A 13,702-nucleotide genomic window follows, 5' to 3' on the forward strand; every position below is an offset into this window, starting at 1 on the left:
CTTGCTGAATTGATGCCACTGCTTTTTGTCCACCTTAGCTCTAGGTTCAGAATAGATGCTCTCAGTAGTGGGTGCTCTTTTGATATTATCAATGAATCTTACACGCACAGTTTTCAAAGTGCAAATGTACAACCTACAAGATGTGTAACATTAAGGTTTGTATTCCTTGTACCGCAGTAATCATGTAAGATTTCTTGAAGGATTTCTTTCTCCAATCGGAGTTGTCTGAATTGGAAAAATGTTATCTCATTCTCTCTTAATCTGTTCTCACCCCAAACCAGCATTCAGAAACTTATTATATTTCAACTCACTATGATGCTTTCACACTAAATCAATTTTTGAGCCTCAGAGGTTTACTTCATTTCTCAAAAATAAAAGGTGAAACTCTCCTGGACAGCCAAGGTAATTCTGAGAGGTTTTCCAATGCCTTTTCACCTTTTTGCCATCTGTAACACCAACAACAATTCTCTCAGATGTGAAACGAAAGAAAGAGATTTTCAAAGGAGAAGCTTCACCAAAGTGCCTTTGAAAGTGACTCAGTGCTTGAAGGACTCTGTCTAGGTTCTTTTTTTTTTTCTTTTTGCTTAGTATCGCTGCAGCCAATTTACCTCATTCATGACAACCCTGCCTACCATGTGCTATTTATTGTTTCTCATACTGCATCTCATCAAGATGAGACCTGTATAACCAATTTCTTATTTTTATATCTGAGTGAAGCACTTTGCGCCTTAGTACAAAAACAGAGTGTGATGTAGGGTTGTCTTTGACACTAGTGTCCATGGTTCCCATCTGATTTTAAGGTTCACTTAAACTGAACTTGACATTCTGAATCTTAAATTGTATTGGTTTGCTCAGATGGTGATTCCCTGATTTTAAATAGAGGGCAGGAAAAATGACAAGCGATGCAAATAGAGGATGAAGCAGTTAATTGTAAGATGCGATGTTGTAAAAGCCCTGAGTCTCCTAGACGATGTCAAACATGAAGGCATGTGGATGACTTAAGAGAACATATAGCATGAGGTATATTAAAACTCAAATAACATAAATATAGGAATAATTCAGATATTGTTTAGCGAAACTGAATTTCACTGACATTGTGCATATGCCATTCAGACAAGACCAATCTAAAATTAACCAGATAAAAATTGATAATCTAGCACAATGAGTGATAAGGTAAGAAAAGGAGCATACAATGATACACATCAAAAATATGGGATAGATGCCAAATGAATGATACCAAATGGGAAAAATCTAAATTGTGCTGTCCAGTATCAAGTGGACACACACACACACACACACACACACACACACACACACACACACACACACACACACACACACACACACACACACACACACACACACACAAGTAATCACATGTTCTTGTCGGAAGTTTTAGTAAAGAATTACTCATTTTGGGAGACTAATTATTGCCTTTAGTATGTCAGAAGTCAAAATTATATTTTTATTGCTTTCCCTATTTTTTTTTAAAAAAGTTTTAAATCATTAATAGCATTCATTGATGTTTTTTTCTAAATGATTGTACCAACTACAAAGACTGATGTGAAACTACATACATCTGACAAATGCACACAATTTGCCATTAGTGGCCAACAAGGTGTATACTGATGAAAATGTGAAGAGAAGCTTATATCTAGCCATGTCTAAAATTAATCAGTAAGCTGAAAAATCAATAAATGTGTTTTAAGCGCCACACCTTATCTTAAGACTTTCACATTAACCTTCCATTAACAATTACACAAGTACGTAATTGCACCTCAGTCAATAATGTTAATTCAGAAAGGCTTTTGCTTTAGTTTTAGAAATATGTGTATTCATATAATGGTAAGGTGGCCATCTTTGGAAGTGGCTATTAGAAGCTGAAAAGGCTAATATAAAGTGAAATATGTCATGCTGAAATGAGTTATGATGCTGACTATGTTTCTTTGTAATAATCTGAGTGAGAGGTCAATGCCTTTTAGGACAGTGATACCAAAGTGATAAGGATACCCTCAGTCATTCCTTAACCTTCCACTCTAATTTGGCCCAGTGGAATACAACAAACGGTGTGCATAATTGAACATTACCTCCCTGATGATTTCTGGCAGGCCTGGTGGGGATTCTCCCAGGTCAACACATCTCACTGTAAGGGGAAAAATGGGACTAATTTTGCTCTTTGATCTCTCTTAAATGATAATAGAGGCCAAGAATCATTATTAGTCTTTAAGGCAAGTAACTCAGAGGGAGTGACTTAGATGTATCATGTCTAACATAACCAAGATCAAGAGAGAATGCTGCAGTATGCCTGCAGAGCAAAATGGACGTAGCTGATGAAGTGATTGGAGAGAAACACCTCTGACACCATTTGACACCATTAGAATAATGACCTCTGGATTTTGTCTTGATATTGCCAGCAGGCTTGTACATTAAAATAATGATAAAAATGAAGCATTTTGTCCAACATGCTCTGTATAAGCTGTGGCTTACTGAAGTCTGTCACAGCTAGGGTGTCTTGATTTATAGATTTGAAAACACTATAATATGGTACAATATGGTATTTTTGTAACTGATGTAAAGGATGAAGCTGATAGTGTTGTAATTTTGTTTCTGATTTTAAAAAAAAAATCTCATAAAAAGATCCAGAAAAAAAATTGTCCTCATGTTCCTATTTATTTTTTTTTATAAAAGGTTCACTAATTTTCTAAAATAAATAAATAAATAAATAATAGTGGCCACAGGAGGAAATAGTGGTTGTATTAGGCACTATTTCTAGCAGTGGATGAATTCATAGTGAATATTTACACAAGCTACAGCAGTATGTTGTAGCCTATGTGGGACTGGGTCAAAATAAACAACAGTGTGGCCAAGACTAAGTTACCTAGTGGGAAAAAGAGGGCAACTGTTATAAGGTGTGCATTGACTCCAAAAGCTTCACTCTTTCTGCATTTTAATTGATTTGTGCTAAATTCTCTGAAAATTTGCTGCAATGATGTAAACAAACAGTATGAACTTGACATGCCTTATCTTGTAAAAATCACCATAGCTATGGCAAACAGCTGAACAGCTTTTTAAAAACTGTTTTTACTAACAAACCATAAAAATGCTAATATATATATGAAAATACATAATGTAACAGCAACATCAATTATGCTCTCAAAAAGAATTTTCTTCAAACAACCGAATGTTTAAGATTCAAAATAATGAATTGGATTCCATGAATGACAGCTCTAAACAGTGCATATACTCTAATTGGGATATTAATATCATTTTGATTAAGAGTCATTTGTATACTAATGGATCCCAAACATTGCTTTTACATCATTAAAATAGTACAATCTGATTTTTGTTTCAAAACAGAAAGCAGGAATGCCAGATGTAGAATGACATTTATTTTACCCTTATCAAAGGAAGGCAGCCAGAACAGTCTGAAGAATTATGTAGTAAAGAAAAAAACAGACATGTCTAGTGCCAGCTTGAGAGGATCCTGCCTGACTGTTCACCCAGCAATAAAGTACAGGCCAAATAGGTTGGATTTCTTTGATTTTAATTTATTTAATTGAATGCAATGCACAGCCTTCCACTTTCATGGTGTCCTTTAAATGTGGATGAGCTCATTCTTTTTTCTTTTTTCTTTTTTTTTTACCTTGATCTGATTTCAGGGGGGGGGGGGGTTTGCCAGCATTATTCAACACAATCTCCCCAAAAGCAGTGTGCAAGAAAAAATTTAACATGCAATTACTCTGTCAGACAGTAGGAAGAAATGGCTTCAGCTTAGCGAGGGATTTGTGACAGGTGCATTGTGGGAGAAGTGATTCTTACATAGGGGGTAAGTGAATTGTTATTACCTGTCTATTTCTTATGACACTTGGCTGGGTGCCATCTGATTTGTTACAGGAGTTTTGAATTGGCCTGCTGCCCTTGTTCTGGCTAGAAGCCGACTCACCAGATTAGTAGGGGGAAGATATAAGCCTTCTCCTCACAGGTCAAGAGCTCAGCCACTCAGAGGTTACACATCAGTCAAGCAGGGTGTGAGATTTGTGAAGTTGAGCAGCAAAACTGCCAGTGTGATAGATGTTTTCTTTTTCTCTCTTTGTGCTTATTCAAACATCACAAAATGGAAAGACAGACAGAGGGGAAAGAAAGGAGAAAAAAAATGTGGGATGGTTCCTTTACTTAGACTGGTTGTCAGTTTGTTGTGAAAAGCACAGTGAGAGGGATCAATGCAATATATGTTGCCTCCATTAGCCTAATTAAAAAGGGGGAAGGATGAAGACTAAAAGCTAAACAACTTTATTCTATGAATTATACAGAGATAAGGACTTTAGCTGTAAAAACAAAACAAAACAAAACACTGCAGATGGAGAGGAGTCAAAGGAAACAGAGAAGTAATGCAGGCTACTGACTTTTTGCTTTCTTAAATATAAAATTTGACTAACTAGCCCTGAAACAATCTCCATCCTACAGTCAAAGCATAGCATTGTTGCTCATGTGACAGTTTGTTTCTACTCTGTGCATTGTGTGGTCCCAAAATAGTACGGGCTCTACAAACAAGAATATGTGGGCATCCAAATATTGTACCCATATATATATTGTAAATGCATAACAATGATGCAGGATTCTAGTCTAACTGAGAATCTTTTTTCTTTTTGTGATTCCCCATGCAGATTTTTTGGACAAGTTATTGCAATCAATGACTATGAGCTGTAGCCTCACAGATACAGCAACACTTTCAGAAAAAAATAACTTCTTCATTAAAGCGTGAGGTACTATTTCAAACCACCCTCCAAGGTTTCGTTAAGGGTTCTTTTTAAAACTAAGGATTTTATTAAAACCCTCATCCAAAGAAAGCAGTTCTTTAAAGACTGTTCAAAAAATTATTTTAACATCCTCACCCTCAAATATTAAAACATTTACCCATGCTTCAAATGGTATTTTTAAATATACAGTGCCTTGTGAAAGTATTCGACCCCCTTGAACTTTTCAACCTTTTGCCACATTTCAGGCTTCAAACATAAAGATATAAAATTTTAATTTTTTGTCAAGAATCAACAACAAGTGGGACACAATCGTGAAGTGGAATGAAATTTATTGGATATTTTAAACTTTTTTAACAAATAAAAACCTGAAAAGTGGGGCATGCAATATTATTCGGCCCCCTTGCATTAATACTTTGTAGCGCCACCTTTTGCTGCAATTACAGCTGCAAGTCGCTTGGGGTATGTCTCTATCAGTTTTGCACATCGAGAGACTGAAATTCTTGCCCATTCTTCCTTGCAAAACAGCTCGAGCTCAGTGAGGTTGGATGGAGAGCGTTTGTGAACAGCAGTCTTCAGCTCTGCCCACAGATTCTCGATTGGATTCAGGTCTGGACTTTGACTTGGCCATTCTAACACCTGGATACGTTTATTTGTGAACCATTCCATTGTAGATTTGGCTTTATGTTTTGGATCATTGTCCTGTTGGAAGATAAATCTCCGTCCCAGTCTCAGGTCTTTTGCAGATTCCAACAGGTTTTCTTCCAGAATGGTCCTGTATTTGGCTCCATTCATCTTCCCATCAATTTTAACCATCTTCCCTGTCCCTGCTGAAGAAAAGCAGACCCAAACCATGAGGCTGCCACCACCATGTTTGACAGTGGGGATGGTGTGTTCAGGGTGATGAGCTGTGTTGCTTTTACACCAAACATATCGTTTTGCATTGTGGCCAAAAAGTTTGATTTTGGTTTCATCTGACCAGAGCACCTTCTTCCACATGTTTGGTGTGTCTCCCAGGTGGCTTGTGGCAAACTTCAAACGAGACTTTTTATGGATATCTTTGAGAAATGGCTTTCTTCTTGCCACTCTTCCATAAAGGCCAGATTTGTGCAGTGTACGACTGATTGTTGTCCTATGGACAGACTCTCCCACCTCAGCTGTAGATCTCTGCAGTTCATCCAGAGTGATCATGGGCCTCTTGGCTGCATCTCTGATCAGTCTTCTCCTTGTTGGAGGTGAAAGTTTAGAGGGACGGCCGGGTCTTGGTAGATTTGCAGTGGTCTAATACTCCTTCCATTTCAATATGATTGCTTGCACAGTGCTCCTTGAGATGTTTTAAGCTTGGGAAATCTTTTTGTATCCAAATCCGGCTTTAAACTTCTCCACAACAGTATCTCGGACCTGCCTGGTGTGTTCCTTGGTCTTCATGATGCTCTCTGCACTTTAAACAGAACCCTGAGACTATCACAGAGCAGGTGCATTTATACGGAGACTTGATTACACACAGGTGGATTCTATTTATCATCATCAGTCATTTAGGACAACACTGGATCATTCAGAGATCCTCACTGAACTTCTGGAGTGAGTTTGCTGCACTGAAAGTAAAGGGGCCGAATAATATTGCACACCCCACTTTTCAGTTTTTTATTTGTTAAAAAAGTATAAAATATCTAATAAATTTCGTTCCACTTCACGATTGTGTCCCAATTGTTGTTGATTCTTTACAAAAAAATTAAAATTTTATATCTTTATGTTTGAAGCCTGAAATGTGGCGAAAGGTTGAAAAGTTCAAGGGGGCCAAATACTTTCACAAGGCACTGTAGATGCTACGCTATTGAAAAATTACTGGCTGGCTACACTCAGTTACTATCACAGCATTTAAATCTGTTACATATCTGCTAGAATACTTTCTCTATGTCCCTCAGCACAAGAAGTAAAAAATGAATGAGATAGTTGATCAATTTACTATACGTGTGCAGTACACTGTGAGTGTGGCTTTCTGGTTCTTACAAATCAACCAAAACAAAGAAAAAATTTTAAGCATATTCAAGGTAATAGAATTCAATTGCCGAAACTATTCAACAGCTTAGCTACTAAGCACAAACTAATGATAAGGCATGAGACTAACAGGGTCCTATTTACAGTTGGTTAATAAAATGTGGGAGTTCTATAATGCTTCAGTGGAAGATTTTTCAGTTCTTATCCAATAAGTTATTTCATTGTAGTTGACTGGTGGGGAGCCTCAGGTGTGTATTCTTACCACAAAATAACATGGCTCACAGCCTAGTGTGGACGTGTGTCAAACTTCCTGAGGAGGAATGACAAATCAGAATGAAACAGCCTGGATCGCACTTTGATTTCTCTAGTCAGCCTCGTTTAATTTTTTTTTTTTTTTTTTTTTGCACAAAGGCTTGAGTCACGCTGCTGCCAGTGGAAATCTAATTTTTGTGGATGACAGGCACATTTGACTGAAATTAACCATATTGCTTAATCAGCTTTCCAGTGCAGGAGCCAAGCTGTTCCACTTCAAGGAACTCTGATCCTGCACTACTGTTGTATATGTAGAATGCCACTGGATACCAAAAATTATTTGATTCAAAGCATCAGTATACCAGGCTGAGTATCAGAAGATTCCTTGGTGTATGGAAGTGTTCCAGACAATTCAGTGAGGATTATGCAGAGATTGCCAATCACCTTACAGTACTGGAAGCCCCTTATAGTGTATTGAACAAAGGTCAAAGATCATTCACAAACCTGTGACAATGGCCAGAGGACTTGGCCATATTGCTTCCAAACCCTGCCTATCATGATTCCTTCAAGACACTTCCTCCTGAGGGCTCTTCCAGAAGGAAGCATGGTTCTCGCCATAGAATGACCTCACAGCTCTCCAGTGCCCTGACCTTGTTTCCCCACTGCCATAGAGGCCCTGCAGCCAAGTGCCACAGAGGCCCCCATCAACCAGTCCTGCTTCCTGGCAGATTCTATGTGTCAGAGGGTTACTGACATCTGACCTGTTCTTACCTTAACCTGTGTCAAGTCCAGGGCTCTGACAGAGTCAACTGATGCCTTGGTTCAGAGACTGTTCCAGAGTTACCTGATGTTTCCCCTGCTGCAGAGCCAGTTGACCTCACCTTAGCTCCACTCTGCAGATATTTCCCCCGTCTTCAGCGTCAGGCCTCCAAAGGGTCTTGGTCTTCACCACTGGCCTCTCGAGAGTTTCAACCTTCACTGCTGGCTGCTAGAAGTGGTCGTCCTTCACAGCTAACCCCCTTTCAGTGTTGACCTCCCAAGGATCTCTGCCGTCACTGGCATCCACCTGCTCAAGCATCAGAGTCTGCTGATGTTGCTCCAGTATCAGGACTTGGGGACATCACCTTAGCTCTGGAGTTTGCAATCCTGGCTATGTCCCAACTGTATGTGGGCCTGTCTCGCACTTACGTTGGCCTCCATTCAGCCCATTAGGAGGATCTGCCTTTACTGGTCTCAAGAGTGACTCTGACTTCCTCCGTTTCTTGATGGATTCTGTCCGAAGCCTCTTGGGTTGTTGCTGCTATGTGATTCAAAGACTGACCTGGAATAGAGAGAAGTCCTCTCTACTTCATGGACGTTTACATTGAGACTGAGATATTGAAGAGGGAAAGGATTTAAAGAAGATTTAAAGTATATTTTCCCGAATCGGGAAAATAATGGACAGCGTAAGTCAACCAAGCAAGACTTCCATTTGTTTGAAAATGATGAGTGATCAACAAATTGGAAGCCACTATGGATAGACAAGTGCAGTTCTTTTACCACTTGTCTTTACTGTCTTCATCTTTTTTTCCACAACTGGTTTGCATTCAGTTGGACTGGTGACAAAGATGTTTATACTTGAGTTACTTCACTTGAGCCGCTGCCAGTCACCTGGTGGTCCTTGGCTGGTCTGTTTGGGTTTTAACCCCCTGATTATTGAATCATGTGCACACCTGATAATAATCAACCACTGACCATGTTGCAGTATATTAAACTCCACCCTTCCCATTTAGCATTTAGTTTGCCATTGTGGTACTAATGTTATGACCAACTCTCATTAAAAATAACTTCATTTTCTCTGTGCATCAGATTCATCCCCTGCCTTCAACACCTTTGCTACTGTTGTGTTTACAGACACATGCAATAGCAGTTATATTGTGACACTACCAGAGGTGACCGGTGAGGGCGCTAGGAGAGAGTGTAAGTGTATATACTGCGTAGAAGAAGTGGCGGGAGAGAGAGCCTTTTTCTACCATGCTCGTATGTCTGTATATGCTCACTGCTACAAGTTCAGTAAAGTGATTAACTGGTTCATATGACTCCTTCCTGAAAAACCAACACAACAGCTATTTTCTTTGATCCAGCGAGCCAGTTTTTACACCTAGACATATGTTTTGTTAACCACACTAATCAGCCACTTTAACAGAGAGTGTTCCTAAGAGTGGCATTTGGGAGTGGCATTCAGGTCACTGCACATTCTCATTGCACAAAACTTCTGGGACATATCCATGCTGACTACTTAAGTGTCTCTAACTTTTGAGTTCCCAAACCTAATTAGCAATCTATTCACATCCTCTACTTCACTGACACACTGTGTGATCACGTGTCTATCTACTCCAATCAGGCACAACATTATGGCCACCTACCTAATATTGTGTATTTTGGTTCAGCCCCTCACAACCTCTTGTGGTCTACTTCAACTACCTTTTTTTTTGCAAAGAAACGAGCTGACTGACACGTGGATCCAGAAGGCGGGTATCTTAGGCTTCTCAGGCTGCTGTGTGGAACACACCAACATCATCTGGCACCAGATCCAGGTTGCCAAGAAGGGGAGATCAGACCTTCATGTGGTCTTCCTGGATCTTGTGAATACCTTTAGTTCAGTCCCTCACAACCTCTTGTGGTCAGTCTTCGACTTTTTCAAGATCCCAGGAGCTCTCACAACCCCTTGTCAAGTCTTACTTGCAGGACGTTCAGCTCTGCTTTGCAACAGCACAGTACACCACCTGGAGGGGGAAATCATGGCTGGCTGCACCATACATATACCCGCTGCTTTCACCATGGCCATGGAGGTGATCATTCAGGCATCTCGTTGGGTGGTTGGAGGACAGTGAATAAGACTTGGACTGAGGCTGCCACCAGTCAGGACCTACATGGACAACCTCACAACACTCACCACAACCAAGGCCTGCACTGTTCGACAGCTGAGTAAGGTGCCACAAAACATTGACCTGCTCACATGAGGCTCAAGCCAAGCAAGTCTAGAAGCATTTCCATCATCAAGGGGAAACTAGCAGACCATCACTTTCACATTGGTGATGAGACTATTCCGCCTGTCACAGAGAAGCCTGTGAAAAGCCTAGGCCAATGGTATGATACTTCCCTCAAAGACAAAGCTCAAGTCGACCAGCTAAGGAAGACAGTGGCCTAGTGAGCATTGATAGAATCCAGCTTCCTGACTGGCATGCAGTTTGGACTACTTCCACACCTCATGTAGTCACTAACCCTGTATGAAGTGCCAGTGTCTAAGATGGAGAAGCTGGAGACTGATTAGCGTCTACACAAGGAAATGGCTTGACCTTCTCATGTGCCTCAGCAGTATTGGGCACTATTGCAAAGGAATTCTAGATCTGCCCATCTCCAGCTTATCTGAGGAGTAAAAATGCTACAAAGTAAGAATGGAGATGATGTTACAGGATTCAAGTGATCCAATCATAGCTCAAGCTGCACCAAAGTTGGTAAATGGAGAGAAGTGGATCCCATCAGTGGCAACAGAGCAGGCAAAGGCTGCACTCAGACATAGGGACATTGTGGGCCAAGTGCAGAAGGAAAGATGTGGTCTTGGCCTTGATATCAGCACTCCAGCCTGGAACAAGGCCACTCCATCCCAAAGACACAAGCTGGTGATGTAGGAAGTATGACGGCAAGAAGAAGCAGACAGGTGCGCAAAAGCCATTGTGCAGGTGAAGCAAGGGCAGTATGGAAAGGGGACATGGAAAGGAGTGGAAATGAGGAAGACCTCTTACCAAGAGCTGTGGAATATTGTTCAGCTTACCACAATATGGTATGGATATGGCTTAGAGCAAGCTTTACTATCAAGGCTGCCTATGATGCCCTACTATCCCCCAAAAATCTCAGCCAGTGGTATAGTGAAGATCCTACATGCTCACTCTGCCCAACTCCAGCTACACTCAAACACAGTTTAGTGGGCTGCAAGACCAACCTAGCTCAAGGCCGTTACGCCTAGAGGCACAACCAGGGGCTAAAGTGCCTGGCACTAGTACTCAAAACACAGCGGGTGAGTGTTAACCCCTTCCAGCCAAGTCAACCCAATGGCAAGAAACAACATTTGTCCGGGAGGGTGAGGGTCGAGCCTGTCTCACCACCTCAAGACCAGATCTTGGGCAGTTGAGCGGGGCTTGCGATTGGAGGATGCTGGAAGATTTGGACCAAATGCTCTGCTTCCCACCTGAGATGGTATCCACCAACCTGCAACCAGACCTGGTGCTATGGTCAGCTTCACTTAGGCATATTTACATCATCAAGCTCACAGTGCCCTGGGAGAGCTCAGTAGATGAGACCTATGAGCACAAAAAGCTGAGGTATATGGACCTTGCTGCTAATGTAAAACAGTGAAGCTGGAAGGTGAGGGTCTGACCAGTTGAAGTAGGCTGCAGAGGCTTTGTAATCATTTTGACATTCAGGCTTCTTCGGGAGATAGGAGTACGAAGGAAGGACCACCAAGAGGTGATCAAGGACCTGTCCAGAGCTGCTAAAAAGCAAGTCAGTGGCTGTAGATGAAGAGCAAGGACTTCACCTGGACCTTCAAGTGAGTAGATGGCATTTAGAGGGTGAACCTGAGGCACTGGGATTCGCTGCTGAACCCTCTGGAGGTGGCGTGGGCGCCCTCTTTCCTAACACCGGGGAAGGAGACCGCCCACTTAATAACCCAGAGGATGCCCTCATTCACTTGACCGTCTCACACTAATGTCAGGACTCAAAGTTTCACAGCAGAACATTGCATTATAACAAGATGATTGATGTTATTCACTCTACCTGCCAGTGGTCATAATATTGTGGCTGATCAGTGTATGTTTGAATTGATTACAAAAGTTAGACAGAAGTCACAGAAGGCTAGAAGCTTCAGAGAATCAATCTAATTAATAATATCTGATTTTATTAAACATGAGTCTGGCTATGGACTTTTATGGTCCATAGCCAGTTTAGATTTAGCATTGTTTATTACATTGGGGATTTCCTTTACTTCATTTGATTGTGTATCAATGAAGGCTTTTCGTACAGGAGTTGGACAGCAAGCCAATCTCAATATATCTTGAGAATTTCAAAATATATAACTTTTTTTTGCCTTATCAATAGTATGCAATACATTTCTTTACTTAAAAGACATTTTGGCTGGGTCCTAACTGAAAATGTTGGAACATAGATAGGTTCTTGTTTGCATCCAGAGAAGATGGAAAGATTCTGGATATAACAACTAGAGAGGCTTATGAGTGGAGCCATTATATAATGGAAGAGTTCTTTGTCGAACCTCTCATATGCATTTTTGGTGGAGTCTTTCACAGATGTCATTTTATGTGATTGTGTAGGTCAGGGGTCACAAACTAGCGGTCCAGATCCGGACCGCGACGCTGTCCACGACATGTAATGTGTAAATTGTAACGGGATTTTAAATTTGACGAGTCGCTTCTCATACCACACTAATTCAACTGAGACATTTTGATGTTCCAGACCTTTGCATTAATACATTTTCTCTGACTGGACCTCTTTGAATTTTTATTTGAATACCCCTAGTCTAGGTGGAACTGTGTGAGGGGGCTTGAGGTGAAACCTTTATCATTATTCTGCCAGGAGCTAAGCAATATTCTCCTATAGAGACAGAACAAATAAACTTATATGGTTCTAGTTAGAGCCTTAATATCTAAGAGTGTACAAACAGTTCATATGTAGCTATATTAACCATTACAGCCAGACACAATTTGCATCCAAATTCACATCCATTGAATTGCTCAAATAGCATTCGCTGTGAGTGAAGCACATATCAAGTAACACTGCATGATGTGACCTTTCCAAAACTGCTAATTGCTTGTGAATTGCATGTGAAAAAGCATAGGCAAAAAAAAATATTCAGAATTGTCATTTAATCAAAGCTATAATGTGTATACAGCTCTGCATCCATCTCCACACCCCTTACACCCGTTTGAATCACTCATTATTGCATTAATATGGAACACATATTACAATAAAAAGTGGAACCAGAACAAATAAAGCTTGTGACATTTTTGTACATATTGAAGTAACCATGTGTTGAAGACAGATACAAATTCTGCAAATATTCACATTTGTTTGCAAACTCCTGCTTCTCAGTTAAGTAAGTCCTAAACTCTCATTCATCTCATAATGTGTTGCATATCAAAATAAACAGCAGAACTGTTATCTGTTCAATTATGTTTTTTCTGTTTGACACAGCATTGTTGAGTTGTCTGTTTTAGAAATGACAGTCATGTCTGCATTATCGCCACCATATTGCTGACATTACATCTCACAAACAAACAGCAGCATCATTTTCACATAAAAATGAAATTGCATAGAGGCCTGAATTAAGGCCTACGGTGAGGAGTGGTGAGGTGAAGTGGCGTTGCTGGCAGGTAATGTGGCTCATACTTGGCAAAGTGCTTGCTAGCTCTAATTGCCGCCAATCACTCATACACAGCAAGAGGTTGCAGCTCCCAGGACTGTTGCACTTGATTTTAATGAAGAAGAAGGGCCAGGCTTTACCACAGTCCTGTCATCCACTGTCTGCAGCTGCCACACAGGTGTATGAAACCTTTCACCTGTAACAATATTTAGTTGATTCACCATAGCTCTACTAGTGTATCTTAACTGTAACTCTAAGAGGTCAGTCACACTATAAAGACAAA

This window comes from Acanthochromis polyacanthus, chromosome 7 (genome assembly GCF_021347895.1).
Source record: "Acanthochromis polyacanthus isolate Apoly-LR-REF ecotype Palm Island chromosome 7, KAUST_Apoly_ChrSc, whole genome shotgun sequence".
NCBI lineage: Eukaryota > Metazoa > Chordata > Actinopteri > Pomacentridae > Acanthochromis > Acanthochromis polyacanthus.